The sequence below is a fragment of the Rhineura floridana genome, chromosome 4 (genome assembly GCF_030035675.1).
Source record: "Rhineura floridana isolate rRhiFlo1 chromosome 4, rRhiFlo1.hap2, whole genome shotgun sequence".
Lineage (NCBI taxonomy): Eukaryota > Metazoa > Chordata > Lepidosauria > Squamata > Rhineuridae > Rhineura > Rhineura floridana.
The window spans coordinates 172,755,455-172,779,512 of NC_084483.1; the positions used below are offsets into that span (position 1 = coordinate 172,755,455).

Genomic DNA, 24,058 nt, shown 5'->3' on the forward strand with positions numbered 1-24,058 from the left:
AGTGCAGACAAGCCAGAACAGGTGTTATATGAGCGGACCTTCTGGTCCATGTCAACAGTCTGGCCGCTGCATTCTGGACTAGCTGTAGTTTCCGAATTATCTTCAAAGGCAGCCCAACGTAGAGCGCATTGCAGTAGTCCAATCTAGAAGTTACCAGAGCATGAACAACAGAGGTGAGGTCATCACCGTCCAGATAGGGACGTAGCTGGGCTACCAAGCGAAGATGGTAGAAGGCATTCCGTGCCACCGAGGTCACCTGGGCCTCCAGTGACAAGGAAGGATCAAAAAGAACTCCCAAGCTACGAACCTGTTCCTTCAAGGGGAATGTAACCCCATCGAGAACAGGATCAACATCCACCATCTGGGCAGGGGAAGCACTCACCAACAGCGTCTCAGTCTTGTCTGGATTGAGCTTCAGTTTGTTCGCTCTCATCCAGTCCATTATCGCGGCCAGGCAACGGTTTATAAATAAATTTGACACAGATTTCTATGATGAATAATGAGAGAAATATAATTTTCTAGGTTAGATTCTCTGAAGAAACAGTAGTAATACAGGAAAGAAGCAAAGTAAGAAGAACACCAACAAACATACAAAAATGTAATTCTCCATCTTTGGAGATGGTAGGTGTTGCCACCACTCCCCATAGGCTCAGAGGCACATGATACCAAATCTGCTAAGCTACACAGGAAGTGGGTTGGACTGTGGAAGACCAACCCAAACTGTGCTTGCATTTTGACAAATTTGTAGGGCAGTACAATATCTCAGAGAGGAGGTCAGGTCTCCCGCTTGCCTGGTGCATTCACTGTAGCTGCCCAATTTCCTTCCTTTTTAAAGTTTGATAGAAATATCTGTTGGCTGCACGTACGTTCTTAAACCACAAGGTTTTTTGTCTATTAGTGAATATTATTTTAATAGTTTCAGTTGGACTGTTGGTTGCAAGCTTCTTTCAATATATATATTTATATAAATGGAAAAGTAGAATATAATTATTTTTTTTAAAAAGGGTGGTATTCGACTAACTTTTGCACTACCACAAGGATTAGCACTAGTGCAGTGGGATTTCCCCCTTTCTTTCCCCCACCTGCAACCCCCATTGTCCCCAGATTTGGAGTTTCCCTGAACAGATTTAGGGAGCTTGCGGGGGAGGACACGGGAGATTGTTCTGTTGCGCAAGGAGAATTCCTTGCGCTGATGGACCCTTAGCCTTAGCACTATGTTGAATACAGCCCAAATAACCCTACATCATAGAGAGCCAGTGTGGTGTAGTGGTTAAGGTACTGGACTACGACCTGGGAGACCAGGGTTCGAATCCCCATACATCCATGAAGCTCACTGGGTGACCTTGGGCCAGTCACTGCCTCTCAGCCTCAGAATACCGCTTACCATGAAAACCCTATTCATAGGGTCACCATAAGTCGGAATCAACTTGAAAGCAGTCGATTTCCATTTCATATTGTTTACATGCTTATAAAAAAGAGAATGCTTGTTATTGGACAGTATACAAATATATAAATAATAAATGAAAAATAATAACTGACAACACATTGATTGTGAGTTAGAATACATCCATTACTGTTACAAAATATAGTCAAAGTTAGTATCTTTGGGAGGGGATGCAGGTGTCTGTAAAAATATGAATGGCAGTTTGTTTTTCATTTTCTTCAGTCTCCTTTTGAAATTCCTAGGCTTATACATTGGGTGGTGGGCTCTAACCTTTGATGACCTTATCTCTAGCACAAGAAAGCAAGGTCAGCAGCAATCAGTTTAGCTCTGCTTGTCTATGTGTATTTTGTACCACAGGAAAATACTTTATATTCTTTGGCTTTCTTAGATTAGGTCTTATCATAAAACTCCCCTTCCTTCATGGAGACACATGAGCAGGATTGTGGTGGAAAAAATTGACCTGAATTTGAAGTGATTATGGTTATTTTAAACTAAAGGCCTAGACAGGCCCCAGCAAAGTCAGAGGGCCATGTTAGCCTAATACAGTCAAACAAACTTGAGATGGTCAATATGATATCCCAGCAAATGTTGCTGGACTACAACTCCATTCTTTTCCAGTGGATTGGAGTCGGAGTGGAACAGCACATGGAGGGCAACACTTTGGCTACCCCTGCTTTAGTGGATGTATTATACAGCCACGAGAGTGGCTGTACGCTATAGCCAGCATAGATTTTTCACATTCCGGAGTGTTAAATTGGAAATACCCCACATGCCATTCTGATGCTTCCCATAAGCTCATTTCACAACAAAACCTTATAAAACGTATAGTCCTGAACTCAGAAACACTTGCTTAACAATCCTCTAAATTTTCATGGTGATACACAAAACAGTCAGAGAGAATCAAGAGTTCAAAGTGTAAAAACAGAGAGAAAAACCAGATCCCTTTTGGACTTTTTTCTGTTAGAGTTCTCATAATTTTCCTCTTTCCGCTTTCCTCTTTCAACAAGCCTTTTAAGTTGAGACCTATCCCAGTCTGCACCTGTGTTAGAATTGCTTAATATGTTTTTTAAATAATGTTTTAAACCCTTTTTAAATATGTTTTTAAAGCTTTTTAAAAATGTTTTTAATGTTTTGTTTTAATGTATTTTAAGCTCTGTTTTTATGATGTGTTAAAGTATTTTTAGGGATTCTGTTTGCCACCCTGGGCTCCTGCTGGGAGGAAGGGCATGATATAAATAAAATAATAAATAAATAAAATTATCTGTTGAAATTAATTACAGCACCTGTAAACCTGTTACTGACCTTGCCCCATACTCTGACCTTCATCTGCTGCCATTTAAAAATTTAAAAAAATGCCTAGCTGATTTTTAATTAAGTTAAGAAATTTAGCATTGAAGTCAATGATAAGCTGGGGCATGCTCAATAAAAACCAACTGTCAGAGTTGTAAAAGCCAGATTCACAGGTGCTTGGCTTGGCTAATCATGGGGCCACACCCACATCAGACCTTTATTTCACTTTAGACAGCCATGGCTTCCCCAAAGAATCCTGGGAAGTGTAGTTTGTGAAGGCTGGTGAGAGGAGGCTCCTATTCCCCTGACAGTGGCGGAAAAATGGCAAATGCAATTCAATATAAACAAGTGTAAAATTATGCATATTGGAGCAAAAAATCTTAATTTCACATATACGCTCATGGGGTCTGAACTGGCGGTGACCGACCAGGAGAGAGACCTCGGGGTTGTAGTGGACAGCACGATGAAAATGTCGACCCAGTGTGCGGCAGCTGTGAAAAAAGGCAAATTCCATGCTAGCGATAATTAGGAAAGGTATTGAAAATAAAACAGTCGATATCATAATGCCGTTGTATAAATCTATGGTGCGGCCGCATTTGGAATATTGTGTACAGTTCTGGTCGCCTCATCTCAAAAAGGATATTCTAGAGTTGGAAAAGGTTCAGAAGAGGGCAACCAGAATGATCAAGGGGATGGAGCGACTCCCTTACGAGGAAAGGTTGCAGCATTTGGGGCTTTTTAGTTTAGAGAAAAGGCGGGTCAGAGGAGACATGATAGAAGTGTATAAAATTATGCATGGCATTGAGAAAGTGGATAGAGAAAAGTTCTTCTCCCTCTCTCATAATACTAGAACTCGTGGACATTCAAAGAAGCTGAATGTTGGAAGATTCAGGACAGACAAAAGGAAGTACTTCTTTACTCAGCGCATAGTTAAACTATGGAATTTGCTCCCACAAGATGCAGTAATGGCCACCAGCTTGGATGGCTTTAAAAGAAGATTAGACAAATTCATGGAGGACAGGGCTATCAATGGCTACTAGCCATGATGGCTGTGCTCTGCCACCATAGTCAGAGGCAGCATGCTTCTGAAAACCAGTTGCCGAAAGCCTCAGGAGGGGAGAGTGTTCTTGCACTCGGGTCCTGCTTGCGGGCTTCCCCCAGGCACCTGGTTGGCCACTGTGAGAACAGGATGCTGGACTAGATGGGTCACTGGCCTGATCCAGCAGGCTCTTCTTATGTTCTTATGTTCTTAGAGCTCCAGTGGCCAGACTGGTTTAACAGTCAGCCACTCTGATTGAAGCTCTGTGAGAGGAACAGAACATCTCCTAGTATAGGCGGGCCCTGCTTAGACAGCAGGTTCCATTCCGGAGTGCCGCCATAAAGCGGAAATAGCTGTAAAGCAGAACCCATTGAGGATAATGGGGCGCGTCGCACGAAAATGCCGCCAAAATGCCGCAAAAGTGCAAAACTGGCTTTAACATGAGGAATTTCCCGCCGCCGCATTAGCGGAACGCCGGAAAGCGAAGCGCCGGTAAGCGGGACCCTACTGTAACTCTCAGCACCCTCAGTAATAGACAAAAAAAACCTTGAGGCTTTAGAATGTACCTATAGCCCACAGATATTTCTGGCAACCAAGAGGTCTTCTGTATCTTTAAAAGTTGTGCAGGGGGAAGGGAGAATTCCACCTTGTGGTTTTTCCCATTACAGTGTTGCAAGAACACCTGTACTTGGCTGACTTTCTCTTCTGCTAAAGATACAGAATCAGTCTCAGGCCCTGAGCCTGGCAACCCTAATGCATTCAGTGGGGCTTACACAAACAGGGACAGAACTGCAACCTCAAGTGATAAGCAACTTCATTAATGCAACCCAAAATTCAGAATCATGCTACTTTAAGCTGTTTTGCAACTGTTTATACTTGTTTTTATGGTTATTGGATTTTAAAGGGATTTATTTCCTATTGTGAGGTTCCTTGGTTTGCAATCGGCAACCCTACCTTACAGACACACACACACACACACTGGATATATAAAAATACATACACCCCATATAATAGTTTATTTTCAAAACCAGTTGGTCATTGCAGAACATTTAAAAATAAAATAAAATCAGTATTAGTCTCCTACATAATAAAAGCAGTGATACCCAAGTAAGCCCTGGCTAATTGCTTTAAAAATAGGATTGGAGGGGGAGAGAAAGATATACAACACAAACACAGTTCTTTGCTATGTTCACTCAAAAATCCCATCAATTTACAGCACAATCCTAACCATGTCTACTCAAAAGTAAGTCCTATTGAATTCAATGGGATTTATTCTGGGTATGTGGGATTAGCATTGCAGCTTTACTCCCAGAAAAGCAAGTACTGGATTAAAGCTTCATATTGGAAAGGTTTTCAAAAGTGCCCTCTTCAACAGCCCAGGAAAATTTAAACTTTGTTGACTCCTGCACACAAGAGAGAAAAAGACTGAAAGCTATATACTTACTCAATTGATGAGATTTTCAGAAAAGCAGGGGGAAATGAGTTTTCTGAGTTGCAAAGGGCTGTAGTTACTGCCTTGTCAATCACAACCCTGACTTCACTTGTTGGCTACAAACCTGCCTTGTCAGTCACAACCCTGACTTCACTTATTGGCTACAAACCTGAAAGAGCTGGATTAGAGCAGCAAGCTACGAGCTCATTTAACTGAGATTGTGGGGGGCGGCTGACGGTTTGGTGTATATCTCAGAAACCAGATCACCCAGAAACTTAGTTTTTGTTTTAGAATGACAGCTGAGAGTCTGGAGATTAAGATAACTCACCTGGAGAGCACCCCAAAAATCTTGAGTCTCTAGGCAAAAACCTGACATCTGGCAACCCTAGGTATGGGCATATTCCATATAGATGCTGTGGATTGAATCTGGTACCTTCTGCATGCAAAGCATGTGTTCTACCATTGGGCCACAGCCACAGCCCTTCAAAACTTCACATGAAATTACCTGAATGGCATGTTTCACAGAGCTACCGGCCCATTAGCTACCAGGCCAAGTTGGTGTACACGGCCCTAACAGCCCTATGCAGCTTGTGACCAGGAGACCTGAAAAAATATCTTACCGCTTATATACCCAGTCGATCACTGTGCTGTTCAGATGAGGTCCTCTTGCAGATAACATCTTATCAGGAGGTCTGTTCTGCACAACATAGAAAGTGGACCTTTTGTTTTGTGGCACCAACACTTTGGAATTTCCTCCCCTTAAATATTAGACAGATGCCATCTCTGCTTTCTTTTCAGTGCCTATTGAAGACCTTTCTCTTTCAACATGCCTTTTAAGTAGAGCCCTTACCCCAGTCTGCATCTGTGCTGAAATTGCTTTTAAAGATGTTTTTAAAGTTGTTTTTTAAAGATGTTTTGTTTTAATACATTTTGAAGTCTTTTGTTTTTAAGATATTTTAAAATGCTGTTCGTGTCTATGTTTGCTGCCCTGGGCTCCTTCTGCGAGGAAGGGCAGGATATAAATTTAATTAATTAATTAATTGACAATAGGTCTAAACATTGAGGGAGCAGCAGGTGACATGACTAGTTGATATCTCACTCCAATTACACTACAGCCTAAAAATCCAAAATTCCATTTGCAATTCTGGTGGAGAAATCCTGTACATTCACAATTACAGAGGTCAACATTAATGGCTGAAGCAACAAAGCAATGGAAATTGCCTCCACCCTTTGTCAGTTGCACTAATGGCATAATGTTCAGTTTGGCGAGAAGCCTGATGTTCATTTCTGATGCAAAAGACAAATTATTGTGCGCCTACTTTCACAGAACAAGCATGGATAAGCTGCTTGGAAAGTTTGGATGTGATGTGAGAAATATATTCTTAGAAAAAGTATTTATTGTAATCATAGTTCTGCATGCTAACAATTATTAAAGCATTTTCTTAGTGTCAAAATATTAATTGGAATTTACTCGGCAACATCTCAAATATGTTTAAAGCATTATTATATTTTTACATATAGAAATACAGGGAAAACTGGAAACAAAATGGCCAGCATCCAAAGAACCATGATATAGTTGCCATTAATGATTTAAACATTTTTGCTATTAGAGATCTCAACAGACTGTTTTATCCCCTGCTGAAGGCCCAGTCTACTATAGGCCGAAATACATTGGGCTTTCCTGAGAAATAAATTTCTTTTCAGCATTTTAGGATTTTTTCCTCTTTTTTTCTGGTGTATAGAAACAAAGAACAAAGCAGTTAGCTGAATGGATGAGCTAGGGAAAGGAGAAGGGAAAAACTTATGGAAACAAAAATTGATTTTTGAAAATGCCAAATTTCTCCTGAAAGGTTCTGGGCATCATATCAGAGAGAGCCAATAATGATGATTTGTTCATGTATATATATTATGCACACAGAAATGATATATTATAGATATATTAATGCCTTCAGATATAAAGACCCAGAGACATTTGCTTTTGGTATTCTGTGCCAAGGCAACCCAAATTCTATTTATTTAATTTATATCCCCCCTTCCTCCAAGAAGGTGCCCAGAATATAACAAAATCATTTTATGTCCAGAATATAATAAAAACATCAGAAATACTTAAGCAAATTTGCTTATAAATGCAGCGCCACCTTCTTCCATCTGGAAACCTATGTGCTCACTGTGGAAGGCTGTGCGGATCCAGAATTGGCCTCCACAGTCACTTATGGACCCACTGTTAAAGACCTTATCTTGGAAAACTATCTTACTCTGCCACGAGTGATCACCAATGAAAATGAATGAATGAATGAATAGTTGCTCAAGTGCAAACTTTATTCTGGACTTGACATTAGAGTTTTCACATTTGCTATTGTTAGGCAATTAGGACCTGGATCCAAAGACCTACTTGGGAAGTATCCATGGACTTAGGCTGGCACAGTGACTTTCAAACTTAATGTTTTTATTAAGTCCATATAAAGTTGTTAACAACTGAAGCACAAAATTTAAAATTAAAAAAAAAATCCAAACCAAATGCTAGAATATTCAAACATTTAGAGCAGCCTTTCCCAACCAGTGTGCCTCCAGATGTTGTTGGACCACAATTCCCATCAGCCTCAGTCAGCATTGCCAATGGTCAGGAAAGATGGGAGTTGTGGTCCAACAATATCTGGAGGCACACTGGTTGGGAAAGGCTGATTTAGAGTATCAACCAGTGTTCAAGTGAGAGAACTAGTAGATCAGCCTTCTCCAGTGTGGTGTCCTTCAGATGTTGTTGGGGTTACAACTTCCAGCCAGAAAGGCCAATGATCGGGGATGTTGGGAGCTGTAATCCAATAACGTCTGGAAGGGACTACATTGAGGAAGGCTGTGGCAACAGAATTAACACTGCAAGTCAAGAAGGAGTGGCTTTCCAAAATGAAGAATGGATATCGGGACAGAGCCCAAGGGTGCCTTTTATAACACAGTAGAAACCATGTCTCCATGAATAAATCTCGTTTTGTGATGCCTCTAACTAGTTTGCTGTTGTGAGTTAGTTTCAGACAAAGCAATCTGCCTAAGTGTCTATGAGTTTAATATGAATATTTGTCTGACAAAACCATTCCAACAAATTTCTTTATTGTAATTAATGCTAATTAAATGGGAATTCAAAAGCTCAGTGTTAATTGATAATAGGGGGTTCTCAGATGTCTGCAGAAAATCAATATTTCCTCTTTCAAAGCGGCACATTCATGCACACACACAAACATACACACTTCAGATAAGGGGAGGAAGAAGCACAGATATAATAATAATAATAAATTTATTAATCACTTCCTATGAAACATATTTATTTATTTATTTGCAGGCAGTGTCTGCAATCCTCTCTTAATATGCCAACCAGTATTATTAATAAATTAATTGTATATCCCACTCTTCCTCCTGAAGGAGCCCAGAGCAGCAAATACATAAATAATAGAATAAAAACTTCTAAAAACAGACTTCTATAAACGAACAACCATAATGAAGATACAATGATGATCAGCGTATTCACAATCAAATGCACATCCTCCACGTTTAATTTCATTGGTGTTATTAGGTCATGCATATGGAGAGAGGGATAGAAATGTTGAGGTTCACTGCTTGTACATGAGAAGAGGTCTGGTGGGTCATACCGAAAGTCTGTCTAGTTTAGCATCATGTTTTCCCACAGTGACCAACCAGATACCTTTGGGAAGTCCACAAGCAGTGCAGAAGGGCATTAGCCTTCTCCTGCTGTTGTACTAATTCAGAGGAATGCTGTCTTCAACCAAGGAGGAAGCATAGAGTCATCATGACTAGTAGCTTTATCCTCCATGCGTTTGTCTAATCCCCTTTAAAATCATCTAAACAAGTAGTCTTCACCACTTCCTGTTGCAGTCAGTTCTGTAGGGCCACTATGTGCTGCATGAAGAAGTTTTTCCTTTTGTCTGGCTTAGATCTTCCACAGATCAGCTTCTTTGGTTGACCACAGGTTCTAGTGTTGTGAGAGCGGGAGAAATATTCCTTTTCCACATCATGCATAATTTTATAAACTTTGATAATTCCCCTGTACTCACCTTGCCCCTCATTTTTGGTGGGGAGGAGAAATCTCTCCTCTTAAGGGAGTTTTTCCAGTCCCCTTATCATTTTGGTTGCCCTTTTCTGCACTTTTTTGAGCTCTCAGCATCCTTAGTGAGTAGCTTGAAGTTGTAATGCTTAATAACGTTTTCTTAAGGCTTTTCAAAGAAGCTTGCTTCAATGAAGCATGCATGTTTGTCTTTACAACTTGGTACATTTCCATACATAGCAACATTAGGATTGCCACTACTTTTGGATGTACTAAGCCAGAATCTTATTGTTCCTTGACCTGTAGATAAGGACATCTTTTCGACAGAGGAGTGTGAATCATACCTGCCGTTTCCCAGACTTCAGTAAGATTTAACTGCATATACAGTTTGCAGTTTCTCTTTTGTTGCAGAATTTTGATTTCCACTAAGGCAATTCTGTTGCCTCCCTAGTTATAGTAGCATCAGTTGTTCCTACGGGTGCGTTAACCCCCCTCCCAAAAAAAAGCCAAACAGGGGAACTCTTGTAGTTCATGACTACCTGATGTTTCTAATGATTTTCTCTTTCTTTATTTTATAAATGATCCACTTGAAATAACTCATTTAAAAACAAAACCATTTTTTAAAATTTTTCCTAATGGACAGCTTGGTGAAACTCAGCCAGTGTCAGCTGTGAACCTGATCACATTTGCCTGGACTGTAGTCCTCCAAAGCTAGCTTGTTCAATAAAAGGAAGCCTTATGTTATTGCCCACAAGATCATCCAAAACTGGCAGGCTATCAGAGGGTGCCAGGTTCACAGACGAAGGGCTCATCCAGACGACTGCAAAATGTGTGACATGCCCGCTATGTGTGTTCATTATTTTTCAGTCGTCCAAATGACGTCTCGCGCTGTTATGCATTTTCGCGGGTTAAATCCGCTCCTTGTAATATAGGCAAAAATGCGATTTGCTGTTTAAAATCAGGAATCATCCGCTGTGCCTTCAGGAGTTAGGATGCAATACCGCGGACTTTACAGCTGATGGGCGGTTCTTGGGCGTTTCCCCTTGCCCCTTCTCCTCATTCCAGCCAATCACGTATCTGCACTTTTGCACATGTGCGAGAATAAGCCCAGGAAAATTGAACCAATCATTGCAATGGTGGGGTGTTGGGGTGTGTGTCTGCAACTACTGCGCAGATGCATTTTATTTTTTGCCAGCCTGCAAACTGGGCGGCCGCTCTGGGTGAGATCTGCAACGCACAGCAAGCGAGAAAGGGGGGGTGGTCTGTTTCAGCCTGCCTCCGAAATCCTTATCAATTTCATTCTACTTGCTGGGGTTTTTGCTTCAAATCAGAAAAGCATATATTTGTTTAAGTGTAATATCGCAAATGCAAACAAGAAAAGGGCTTCTGATCTTTCAAGCCTGCTCCGGAAAGCTTTGTCAATTTCATTCTCCGGGAAGGAAAGGGAGAAGGGGGGGGGGACACGTTTCTTGCTTTTTTGGAGAAATAAGTGCATTGCCAGCGTGTATCTCCTTAAATATCAAAAAAGGCAGAAAAACATACATTCGTTTAAGTGTAATACCACAAATGCAAACAAGAAAAGGGCTTCTGATCTTTCAAGCCTGCTGGGGAAAGCTTTGTCAATTTCATTCTCCATGGGAAGGCAGGCATGAAACTGACCAGCAGCCTTTCCTTTGGAGGCGAGAACTCCTTTACAGCCATATTGTGCTTCGTTGCAAAGGGGGAGAGGAGCATACGTAATTTTTTTGCTGACCAATTGGTTGATAGGGGGAGGTTTTAGAGGCGGAGCTTGGAAAAAGCGAAAAGAATGTAGGGGTCTTACCACTGCGTGTGTGGGTGCAAAAAAGCGTTTTTTTTAATTGGGAAAGAGCGAACTAAAAGGCAAAGTGAGGACTATCAGATGACAAACCAAATATGGAAACCGTGGATTATCCTGCTCCGTTTGGATAAGCCCAAAGACTTATATTGGGAAAACAACCTGGTTGAAATTTCCAAAAAAGTTTACAGGATTTTCCATTTAGAAATGTCTCTGGAAAAAACAAACAACTCTCTAACCATTGGTCTTGGAAATCTTGTATCCAGATACTGACAAGGTTAGAATTTTCTGGTTTCAGATTCTGTGGAGACATCTAAATGGAAATAATAGTGGCACTAACTCCTGTTATATGTTATTAATATTAAAATTTAGTAGTCATTTTTCAATCAACAAGGCCTCCAAAGGTATACCTGAAGACATATAGTATAACTCTAGAATTCTATCCGGAAGGAGTAAACAGAAAACACTATCTTTCAATGCTGCTGTTTATTATTGTTGTTATTTCATATATAACTTTTATGAAGCATCTGATGATACTTGAATACAGTGTTTGAACACTTCCCCCTTCTATAGAAAAATAATCTAGACCCTCTATGATTACAAGACTCAGTCTGACATTAATTTTTTAAATGGACAGGTCACCACAGTAATTTTTAGCATGCTGATTCTTAATAGCCAGATCAGACCTGAAAGCGCCCTCCTATGATGGAAACTTCTGTTTACCACACTTATGAAAAAACTCTTGGCTTTAAATGGTTTGCTGTTTCATGGTCCTAATCACTGTTGCCACAGCAAAGTGCTTTTAAATCAAACACCTCTGAAAACTGACACAATAAAAGTAATTCTTGGAGATTTATACCACATCTGAAAGTAACTTGAAAATTCGGCCTACTGCAGTTGTAACACAGCCTGTAGAGTTCCTCGCTGTAAATGTTTTCATAGCCAAGAAATAATCATTTCTCTGGTCCTAAGAAATGAGTTTCCATTTTACAAAAAGATCCATAGAACAAGGAGCTATAAAACTGGAACATGATATAAGGGAAAAATACTTTGCTTGCAGAGAACAAATGTTGTAGTATAAGGTGACTGCTTTAATCACTTTCAGTTTGACAAGAATATATACGTTCTTGAATTTCTCAGAGTTTTTTTTCCACTTTCAAAACATAATTCTAGGAAAGTAGTTAAAGATACAGGAAAGCTCTTTGGGCTGATAACTGGCTGTGTACACACCAGACCTTTAAAATGCTTTCAAAGCCCCCCCCCTCCAAATACTGGGAACTATCTATGATTCCTTAAGGATGCTTGGAATTGTAGGTCGGTGAGGGGTAAACTACAGATCCCAGAATTCTTTGGGGAGTGCAGGACATGCTTTGAATGTGCTTTAAAGGTCAAGGTCTGGTGTGTACGCAGCCAATGACTAAATGACCCCAAATTTCTTAACCATTAACTCCTTCCTCTTACTTGTGATTTTCTTTTTCCCTTCTCATTTTAAGGCTAACCATGCTATAGCATTATATTTGCATTGTTGTTTAGACTAACTGGTTAGCTGCAACAAGAATGTGCAAGCCTACTTCATGTAGTTGTACATGTAGATGTAATACTGTACCATTGTTAGGTCTGAGAAGGGAGTGCATGGTCCTGCTATAAGCTCCCAGTTTATTAACCATGAAATTACATGCTTGAAACAAGCATAAGACAGTGGAAATCTTCCCTCAACAAATGTTTAAGCCAAAATATATTACTTGGAAATTTAAACCAGTGCAACCATCGGTCAAAGCCACATGTGTATTTTACACATCTAAAAAATATATTGGATGTATTAATTTCCACTTAGTGTATATGAAAGCATCCTTAGTGTCGGTAAACCAACAGTATTATAACTTTTTGGACAGGAAGCTGCCTGTGTTTAGGTCTCTGTAAAGGGTTTATTAGTTTCTTGCCTATGTTTTTATTCAACATGAAATTTCAGTGAAGACACAGTACTGTCTTGGCAAAGGTCCACTGGTATCTCAGATGGAAAATCAACTTTTGGATAAAGTCTCCATGTTTTAATGCTCTTCTCTTCTCCTCCCTAACTCATCCCCCCTTTCTTGAAGTGCTGTAATCTTTATAATTCTTCCTCGGGTGCCAATGAACTGCTAATTTTTTCCTTAATGTTGTTCAGTTTTGAACTAGAGGGCTGTTGTCCTAACTATAAGCCAGAAGTCATGTGTGGCCTTCCATTTCAGTGTGTCTGGAGGGGAATACAGCCCTTAATTATCAAATTAGATGCACATTCTGGTTTCTCTGGCATGCCTTCCTGGCTGGCCATCTGTTAGGCTGGACCTGGGCCCACCAAGAAAGTAGCCTACTGGTTTCCAACACTGCCCAGGCGCCAACCAACGGTAGGTTAAGAGGGGCAGACTGCAGAACAGTTTATATTCACACTTCTCTGCCAGGAGCTCTTCCTGTGAGCAAACCAATGCCAGCTTAAGCCCATATGTCTCATTTGCATGGGTTCACATCTGCGGAGGCAGATGTGGCCATTGCTATACAAAGTGTAAATGAGAAGGAATGGGGACTGTGGCCACAGTTTATAAATCAAGAGGCTCTTTGCAAAGAAGTTAATAATGACACCACTTAATCAATGCAAGTGACTTAAGAATAAGTCCTACCAAGGTCAGTGCCATTAGCTTTCTTTTCCACTTCTAATACCCAGAAGCAGCAGGCCCAGCATAAGAAAGGCCTGTAATAGGAGGTCTGAATATTAAGGGTTTACTTTGATCTTACTCAGTTACAGGAATGTTTCACTTGTGTAGTTTTTATTTGTAAGCTGCCCTGAGTTCCAGTTTTGGAAAAAGGGCAGGGTAAAAATAAAGATTCATTCATTCATTCACTTTCCTAGAAGTCGTAAAACATTGTTAGTGATGTCTGCCTCACACTTTGGATTCATGTGTGAATTTGCTTACAAGCATTTTATATTTGCCGCATACTGAAAAGCCATAAGCCTACTTTTATTGGATAAACCAGTCCAAATCTCCCTCATGTTCCTTTTTCACTGATCCTCAAGTAGGGTAACAAAAAGTATCCCACTAGAGGCATTTGATGGAGATGCCATCTGGAACAGTTTGCAGATCTAAAGTATGATCATTCAGCAGAGAGAAGAGTGGAAAATTGCAGATAGAACTACTACATAAATAGCATTACTTGATTGTTTTAAACACTGTAACATAGCATCTGCATTTGGATGCAATGGCAAAATATGATCCAAACTCAAGACAAACTTTAATGGTTTACTGAAACAAGTCAACTTCAAACTGTGGTTCATTAAGGTGCCTAATTTTTTTAAAAAACAGTTACCATTAACCACAGTTCATTGTTCAGATATAATGCTAAAACGTAGTTACTTGAAAATGGATGTGAAAGCTTCTTATCTCCTTGTGGCCACACTGGAAGAGGAGAGGATCGGAGTGAGTACATGAGCCTGAGGCTTGCCTAGGTTCATTCTCATAAGGTTTAGTCATTGTTATGTTCAAACACAGTTACTATTAAAGGGAAATAATGACACTATCTATCTATCTATCTGTCTATCTATCTATCTGTCTGTCTGTCTGTCTGTCTATCTATCTATAATATTTATTTAAAATTTAGACCATTGTAAGTGCTTCACAACATTATCTCAATACTTGTTGCAGTCTAGGAGAAAAAGTTAAATAATTTGGGGTATTTTAGTTTAGAAAAAAAGATGGCTAACATAATGTAACCACACCTGGTATAGCACAGGGGGGAGGAGAGCCTGGCTGTGAATCCAGAGTCTGTGAATTCAAATCCCCGCTCGTGTCTCCTGGGTGTCAAGGGCCAGCTAAAGATCACCCCCACAGTGAGTGGCTCAGGGGTTACGTGCCCTGCCACCTGTGCAGCCGTGGGCAAGCTGCATAGTCCCAAGGAGCCCAGTTGCCCCCCAGCTGGCAGTTGCGGACCAGGAAGGGGCTGGCTTGTGCAGCTGTGGCAAGCTAAGCAGGCCCTAGCCAGCTGGGGAGGACTAGCCTTAGAGGGAGGCAATGGTAAACCCCCTCTGAATACTGCTTACCATGAAAACCCTACTCATAGGGTCGCCATAAGTCGGGATCAACTTGAAGGCAGTCCATTTTCATTTTTTCAACAGAATGTAACAAATTTATAAACAGTTGGAGAAAGTAGACAGAGATTTCTTTTCTACTCTCAATGTCATAGTAACAATTTTACTTGGGGTCACACAGAGCTGTAGCTCAGCGGTAGAGCATCTGCTTTGCATGCAGAAGGTCCCTGGTTCGTTCTCTGGCGTCTCCAGCTGCTTCCACTTAGCGCAGACAATTCTGAAATTGTCTGACTCAGTATAAGGCAGCTTCCTATGTTCCTATGAAACTGATTCCCAGTAAATGAGGAGAGACAAAAGAAGATACTACTCCACACAACCTTCAGTTAATTTATAGCGCTGCCAAAAGATGTTGCGATGGCCACTGGCTTAGACAGTTTAGAAAGGAAACTGAACAAATTCATAGAGGATAGGTCTGTCAGTGGGTATTAGTAATATAAACAGGTGGGATATGCAACAAAATCGTGCAGTGTGGAATGGTTTTGTTCAGGATGTGAGCCTTGGGGTTTCCTGAAGCCTGCTTTACCACCCTCTTGAGTTTTTGTTTTTTATTGTACCTGAAAGATTGTCATCCCTTATATACCCAGTCGATCTCTGCGCTCTTCAGGTGAGGGCCTCCTGCAGATACCATCTTATCAGGAGGTCCGTTCTGCACAACACAGGAAGCAGACCTTTAGTGTAGCGGCACCTATCCTTTAGAATTCCCTCCCCTTAAATATTAGATAGGCACCATCTCTGTTATATTTCGGCACCTACTGAAGACCTCTTTCAACAAGCCTTTTAAGTAGAGACCTTATTCCAGTCTTTGCCTGTGTTGGAATTGCTTTTTAAGGTGTTTTTAAGATGTTTTGTTTTAATATGTTTTAGAGTGTTTTTAGTGTTTTTGTTTGCCGCCCTGGGCTCCTTCTGTGAGGAATAAATAAATAAGAAATAAGAAATATTTGTCGCTTTTCATGCACAAAAGTGTGTCTTAAAGCAATTTACAGCATAAAAGACATCACAAATCTATATAAAACATCAAGGGAAGTCACCAGCGAGACTCCTGGCTCCAGCCCTGCAACCCTTGGTGTTATGGGAGGTTCTTCTGGGGGCTCCTGTCTGACAGCCTCAAGTGTAGTGATTTCTTTATCTGCTGCAGAAGAACACCAACAAATACAAAAATGTAATTCACCATCTTTGGAGATGGCAGGTGTTGCCATCACTCACCATATGCTCAGAGGCACATGTTACCAAATCCTTCCAAGCTACACAGGAATTGGATTGGACTGTGAAAGACCAACCCAAATTGTGTTTGCATTTTGACATTTGTAGGGCAGTCCAATATCTCAGAGAGGAGGTCAGGTCTCCTGCTCCCCTGGTGTATTCAGTGCATTCACTATAGCTGCCCAATTTCCCTGCTTTTTAAAGTTTGATAGAAATATCTGTTGACTATAGGAACGTTTTTAAACCACAAGCATTTTTTGCCTATTACTGAATTCTCTGCTTTTTAATCCGGGAGCTAAGAAATGGGATCCTGTGCAAGTTTGCTGAGCATGGATTGGTCATTGGCATGCTTATTGAGTTCAGTGGGATTTACTCCCCTGCAATCATGCTCAGGATAGGTGAAGCTGACCACAGGGGGATGGGGAGGGGAGAAGGAGGAAAGGCAGGTGGGTTGGAGGGTGGAGGGGCGATGGAATATCAGAGGGATGGGAGCAGGGGGGAGGGTAGGAGGAGGGTAGGTTTGATCATTTCAATGCTTATTCAGTTCAGTGGGATTTATTGATGACAATATGTTTAGGATAGTTGAAACAGAGTGTGGGGGAGGAGGAGAAGAGGGAGGGAGAGCTGAAGTGGGCAGGGGAGGAGGAAGAAGGAAGAGGGGAGGGGAAGAGTAAGATGGAAGGGAAGGGGGAAGGCAGGTCTGATCATTTGCATGCTTAGCGAGTTTAGTGGGATTTACTCCCATGCAGTCATGCTTAGAATAGGTAAAACTGACCATGGAGGAGAAGGGGGGAGAGGACAGGAGAGGGAAGGAGGAAGGGAAGGAGGAAGGGAGGGAAAAGAGGTGGAGGGGGAAAGAGGGAGGGAAGAGGCAAAAGGGAGGGGATAGGAGGGGGAGGAGGAAAGTGAAGTGTGATCATTTGCATGCTTTTTGGGTTCAGTGGGATTTACTCCTGTACAATCATGCTTAGGAAAGGTGACATTGACCGGGGGGGGGTGAGGAGGGGGAAGGGGAAGAAGGATAGGAGTAGGGAGGAAGGCAGAGGGAAGAAGGAGGTGGAGGGGAGGAGATTGGGTGGGCGGGTACTGGGCAGAGAGAAAGCCCCTTTCCAAAAGGAAAACATTGTGAACAGTATCATTATTTGGGGGGAGGGTTTCCCTCCCTTTTATTCTACAGCAGGCATGTGTAGTCTCCCACCCAAATTTAAACCAAAGCAGTCCCTGGCCACATCCACACCAGACCTTTATTTCACTTTAGACAGTCATGGCTTTCTCCAAAGAATCCTGGGAAGTGTAGTTTGTGAAGGATGCTGAGAGTTGCTAGGGGATGCCCTATTCCCCTCACAGAGCTACAATCCCCAGAAGAGAGGCTGATTGTTAAACCACTCTGGCCACTGAAGCTCTGTCAGGGGAATAGGAGTCTCCTAACAACTCTCAGCACCCTTCACAAACTACACTTCTCAGGATAGTTTGGGGGAAGCCATGACTGTCTAAAGTGGAATAAATGTCTGGCATGGTTGTGTCCCCCTCATTAGCCAAGCGAAACAGCTGTGAGTCTGGCTTTTAGAACACTGACAGTTGGTTATTATTGAGCATGCCTGCGCTATCATAGAGTCCAATGTTACATTTCTTAAATTAATTAAAAATCAGCCATACATATTTTTAGCTTTTAAACTGCAAACTACAAAGATGTAGGTCAGAGTATGACTGTTGAACTGGTATAAGTGCTTTAAATATATGGTGTGAATGTGACCCAACTCCCCATGACTTGACTCACTCCAGTTTTATGCCCCATAACTTCATAAAAACTGTAGATAATGGGAGAATTGCCACAAAAGGTAGAGTGGCTAACTCCCTCTGGCTCCCATGTAATTTGAGCAGTGGGGCAGGGAGGGCTTCCCATACCATCTTGATCAGGCCCCTCATCAGAGATTGATGAACTGTTGTCCCCGGCAAACTGGTGAGGGGATTTGTGGAGACCTAGGAATTCAGGAGCAACACTGCCTGAGAGAGAGAGAACACCATGCCTACAGAAAAATGAACTGCTTGACCTATAATCTCTTAATCTCAGTGTATGAATATTCAGTTTTCAATTTAATAGAAAATGAAAACATACTTTTCTGAAGTGCCATACTTTTCTGTTTTCTTCTTTTTGACAGAACTGCAAGGAGAAACAGACTTAACCTCACACAAACCTACCTCAGTACAGATGCCCTTTTTGGAGCCCTTCTTTCAGTTCCCCATCTTGGGACACAAAGTAGGTGGTGACTGGGGAGAGGCCTTGCTGGTGGTGGTGCCCCATTTTCAAACTCTGGGAATTGTAGCTCTGTGAGGGAAATAAGGGTCCCCTAACACCTCTAAGAACCTTTAACAAACTACAGTCCCCAGGATTATTGGGGGAAGTCATGCCTACTAAGGTGGCCTACTAGTGCTTAAAATATATGGTGTGGTCATGGCCTTAGTGACTGCTGCCAAACCCCTCTTGCTTTTACTGTAAAGCATGTTGGGTTGTAATAGGATGGCCAGGTGAAAAAGAGGGCAAGGCTCATACATCTTTCATAGCTGTATAGCAGCACAACTATGAAAAGTGTATGCACCTTGCCCTCTTTTTTTGCATGATCAGCCTTAGGAGCAGGAATTTCAGCAGGGGTAGACAGTTGTGTAGAAGACAGCATTTCAGCAGGTGTTCATAGTCTTGCAAGCAACAACTGTTGGAATTCCCTCTTCGCCACAGTTTTTAAAGGTGCAGGAATCCTTTCCTCTTCATCTGGCCATCCTCGGCTGTGTGTGTTTCTTTCTACTTCAGGTGTGAGGAACATTTGACCCTCCAGATGTAGGTCATCAGCCATATTTACTGGGGCTGATGGGAATAGTACATCAGCAACATCTGGAGGGCTAAAGGTTCACCATAACTGCTCTACTTCATGAACACAGAAATTAGTACTTGGCAAAATTCCTCCCAGCTGTGAAGGTGGGCTTGAAAATGTATGGGCAACACTTGATATCAAGTTGATAAAGTCTCTGAAAGCTGAGGTTGTGGTGTGGGAGGTTCTTTATTATAGGGTGGGGCTGCATGCTGGAAATAGCTTCTTGCATCTCCTTGTGACTCACAAGAACAAATTACGTTGAATACCAAAATGTATGCTTATTTGTACAGGTGGTTGTTATGCTTAAAACTATGATATCAATGTACATAGTGCTTTATAGAGATTCATAAGAAAAAGAAAAGAGATGGGCCTGTGCTCTCAAAGAACTTACAATCTAGGTGTTGACAGTGGGAAACTTAAGAGTGGGAAGGGAAAGGAAACAAGGGTAGCAAAGGATGAATGTGAGGAAATGTGGTTTGGAATAAGGAGTAAGCCAAAAGCATAGTGTAAAAAGAGACATTTGAGGAGAGGTTTGAAGGAGAGAGATGAGCAGGCACACCTTCTGCCAGGAAGTTCTTGGCATAAGTGGTAGTATGGAGAGTTGTTTGAGGTTGCAGAAATTGGCTTTACTAGTCTCAGAATCTGGATTGCCTTGAGGCACTTTTTTAAAGATAGAGTACAGTGTTTCTCCAGTAAACCAAATCCATATACTCCTCACCAAGTTATCAGCTCAATGACCAAAACACAGAAATGAGATCAGAGGATATAAAGGTCTCTCACAAGAGTGCAGATGTTGCATGAAAAGAATACTTACACCGTTTAAACAGTACCAAGCAATATATCTGTTTGGGTTCCTTGGGAGTCAACTACCTTTGCTTTTTCAGTATCACTTTTTTTTTTTACTCGCCTGAGACAGAAGCAAGTCATCAAAAAGTAATCTACTGTGACTGAAAGAAAGATAATCAGTTACAGTTTCGGGCCTCTGAACAAAATGTCTGATAGTCTGTACCGATCTGTGCTGTTACATTTCATTGATATTCAGGTACATAAATCTCGTCTTAACATAGTAAACAACAGATATAAACTTAAGCTAGAGAGCATTTTCAGATAACCACGTTACTGTATTTTCAAAAAAATAATTTCAGGCAGAGATCTATTATTATTTGATTACCCTTATGGATCAGGCAAGTGAATCATTTCTAAAGGAAGAATGAGATAGGGGAAGGTAGGATTCAGATACCCCCTGATTTTGTATGAAATAAAGCGATAGCATGTTTTGAAAAAAGGTCCTGCTTGGCTGCACCTCCTGCCAGTCTCCTTTGGTAAATTAGTTTTTCAGATAATGCTACTTTCCATATTCTTGAGAACCAGTTTTGAACTGAATAGTCAGATGAGGTTTTCCAGCTTTGACACAGGCTGCCACCAAATGGGAACACTAACATTGGTTATCTGTTTTATTTGAACAGAAAGGTTTAACAGTGCTAGGGTTTAGCTTCTTGGAGTCAACTGACAAACAGATCTGTAACTTGGAAGAGGCAGATCATGCAAAGCGACAATCCTTTCTCATGGCCTCAGACCTCTTGATACTGTGTGCAGAGTAAGAATGATAACCTTGTTGAGGTGGGGGGGGCTTTGCCAGTTTTCTGTGGAGCGAACACCAATGTATCCCACTGTCTGTTAGGATCTGCATTCTGTATTTGGATAAATCCTGAATCCCAAGGCAAAGTGAAGTGCCTTGGAAGGCTATTTGGATTGTCAGAGGTGAAATAGGTTCACTATTATTATTATTATTATTAACTTTATTTATACCCCGCCGTTTTTCCAGATTGGAACTCACGGCGGCTTCCAGATAAAAAACAGATACAATTAAAACTTACCAAAGTTAAAAGCATATAATACATAGATAAATAAATATAGACAGATATAATTAAAAAATGAACTCTAATTTAAAATAGCATTAAACTGTTTCTCATTAAACTATGAGGTGGCATTAATTGAAGTGGGGACCCCAAAGCACTTGGTGGTACCTAGGCAAACCAAATATTAAAAAATCCCGCAGACAAGTTTCTGCAGAAAGTAAAATAATGTCTCTAAGCTTACCATAATGCCAGGGTGGGGTGATGGAGAAAGGGAGAGGAAATATCAGAATGGGGAGAGGGGAAGATAGAAAACCTCTAGTGTGACTAACAGGTCAATCTTGTAATCAGAGGGAATGATTTTACCCAGAAAGCAATCCAAAAGGTAATTAAATATTTGGTACTCAACACAATGTCTGCTTGGTTGGACCCAGTCCATAGGTAGCGGGACCATTGCCCGCATTCTCCACCATAGGATAGATAATCTCTTGTACCTGTCATTCTTTATAGTAATAGGGTCCTTTGTTCTCTTTAGTTTAAAGTCATAAATGGGTTAGGATATTAATGATTAATGCTGCCACGCACCCAGTAATTTGGTAATGCTATTCTTTCTCAATAAAAGAAAGCTTTGCTTTAGTCTGGTTTGAACCTGCATTTCATGGGTGTACACACACCATTTAAGCACACTGTTAGCTCTTCACTGAGACAGCAGTGTCGGTGGGGGTGCAGGCAGGGCTGGAGATTCCTTGGTAATTGCCAGGCCGTAAGTCCTCAGCTGGCAGCTTGGCTATAAATCTGCCAGGCTAGCAAGGAGGAAGCAAGATAAGGGCAGAGGGTGTTCAAAGCTTACGTGCCAGCCAGAAATCCAGAAGAGACATCAGTGAAGGTCCGGGTCTAGTTTGCCAAGAGATCAGTCCAAGTCAAGGTTCAGGGGATAGGAAGACACACAGTGGTCACGCCTGACATTGTAGTCAGCAACAAGCTGAAGCCAAGGTTTGACTTTTAAGGAGCAGGTTTGTCAGCAGGTGTGAGCCATCAGCGTTTTGGCCTTAAGTGGACAGAACTGCCCCTCTTCTGCCTGACCTTCTGTTGTCTACATTCTGCAGGTGAGGGGGGAGTATCCTGTTCACTGTCTGCATCTGGCTGAAGGGCTTCACCTGTGTCTGGGGTGCTGTGCAGCTGAGGGGGAGAAGGAGCTGGGTTCTCAGGAGTTTCCTCCATTTCTCCTTCTGGGTCTGCTGCTTCTGGGTCTGCTGCTGTTACTCCTGAGTCATCCTTGTCTGATGAGTCCTCTGACGGGGCCATGACACACACTTCAGGGCAAAGCGCTTGTTTTATCCCTAGGAAAAGATCCCCCTCTTCTCAAGGAGGTGTGTTTCATGGGACATGTGGGTGGCAGGTTCACACACTCAGGTTTCCAAGGACATGTGTCGTAACAGGTTCTTTGCTTTCTGGTGTAGGCTTCTATCTTCAGTGGTCTACATTTTGCCTATAAGCCTTATACTACCCAATCCTGGTTAAAATTAGTAGTCAAAACTAAGCATAATATTTGTAATATTATTATAATCTATTTGTTGCTAGGCTGGCTGGATTGCCTGAACATTTCAATCTGAATCAAGGAAATGCAAATTCCATACAAAGAGATTGTTCAAGTGACAGACTTTTCCCCTTTCAGTGCAGATGGTGAAGGTTCCATAGTGTTCTACCAGATTCATTTCTGTGATCCAAGACAAATATTTTGCTAATTTGAAAATTCTGATGTCACAACTGTATAGCTTCATACATTTGTAAGCCTGTAATTATCTCTGTACCAGAAGAAATGATTTGATCTTAGTTTTGGATGGTCAGTAGATAATGGAGTTTTCTGAGGTCAAATCATGATCATCTGTTGCTAATCATTTTGGCAGTTTCTTAGTTTTTAAAATGGGATTTCTTTCTGTGTTTTTGCATTGAGAAAGATGGGTTCATGAGTGGAAAAGTAGAGAAAAATAGAGTGAAGTTATAGAGTTCTGTGCTAAAAACTAGAATTCTGCATTAAAATATCACGCTTAGAAAAATGTGATTTATAGATGTAATTACTATTGGGTTGAAATTTGGATGATTGTGATTGGGTTGTCATCAATGCTGGCTTTGTTCTAATGGGAAAACCTTTTCATTCAAAGCCAATCTGCTCTGCCCACTGCAGCTCCTGAACCCTCTGAAATACTGTTCCTGAGGATTGCGGGGGCAGTATAGGATATGGTGCAGAAGATTGCAGCAGATAGGGGGGGATGAACAAAAACTGGATGTCTTGTCTTGATCAAGCAGAAGCTCTTTCTAATGACACAAAGCCACCATTTGATGTGGCACTTTATTTCTTTATTTATTTTTGGTTAGGCGCTAGAGTGATGGTGGGATGCTTCATTGGTCTCAGAGTGGAAGTAGGAGTCATAATGAAGGGATGGCAAGCTGTGTTGAGTGATGAAGATGTCTCCAACGCCAACCCTCATACTAATATTTTTTTCTTTTCTTATTATTTTCATCACATAATAAGCAAAATTGATATATATACCAAATAGAAAAAAATATATCAATTATCCTTTAGAGCAGCCTTTCCCAACCAGTGTGCCTCCAGATGTTGTTGGACCACAATCCCCATCTTTCCTGACCATTGGCAATGCTGGCTGAGGCTGATGGGAGTTGTAGTCCAACAACATCTGGAGGCACACTGGTTGGGAAAGGCTGCTTTAGAGTGTTTCCAATAATATGTGTGATTGAACATTTGACTTGAGTCTTGTGATACCAATATTTAACAAAGATGTCCACTTTTCAGTAAATAAATTGAGTTGTTTGCTTTCCCTTATTCTTACAGTAGCAGTTAATTTTGTGATATGAACCACTTCCCAAACTCTTACTAATCAGTCTTCCAAGAAAGCTTAAGTGTTTTCCCGCATCCCCGTTATAACT

The 24,058-nt window shown here is 41.3% G+C and overlaps 1 protein-coding gene across 5 annotated transcripts in view; it reads left to right on the plus strand.

The window, feature by feature from the left end:
• PTPN14 (protein tyrosine phosphatase non-receptor type 14) overlaps nt 1-24,058 on the plus strand; it is a 174,773-nt gene that overhangs the window by 22,503 nt on the left and 128,212 nt on the right. For 2 of the 5 annotated variants that reach the window (XM_061625211.1, XM_061625213.1), the window contains exon 2: nt 18,549-18,646. The exons of 1 other annotated variant lie outside the window; for it this stretch is intronic. The gene's annotated coding sequence lies outside the window, so the exon portion shown is untranslated. Of the gene's footprint in view, nt 1-18,548; nt 18,647-19,462; nt 19,529-20,246; nt 20,299-24,058 lie in introns of those variants that run through there. 2 more of the 5 variants (XM_061625214.1, XM_061625215.1) reach the window with 2 other exon arrangements.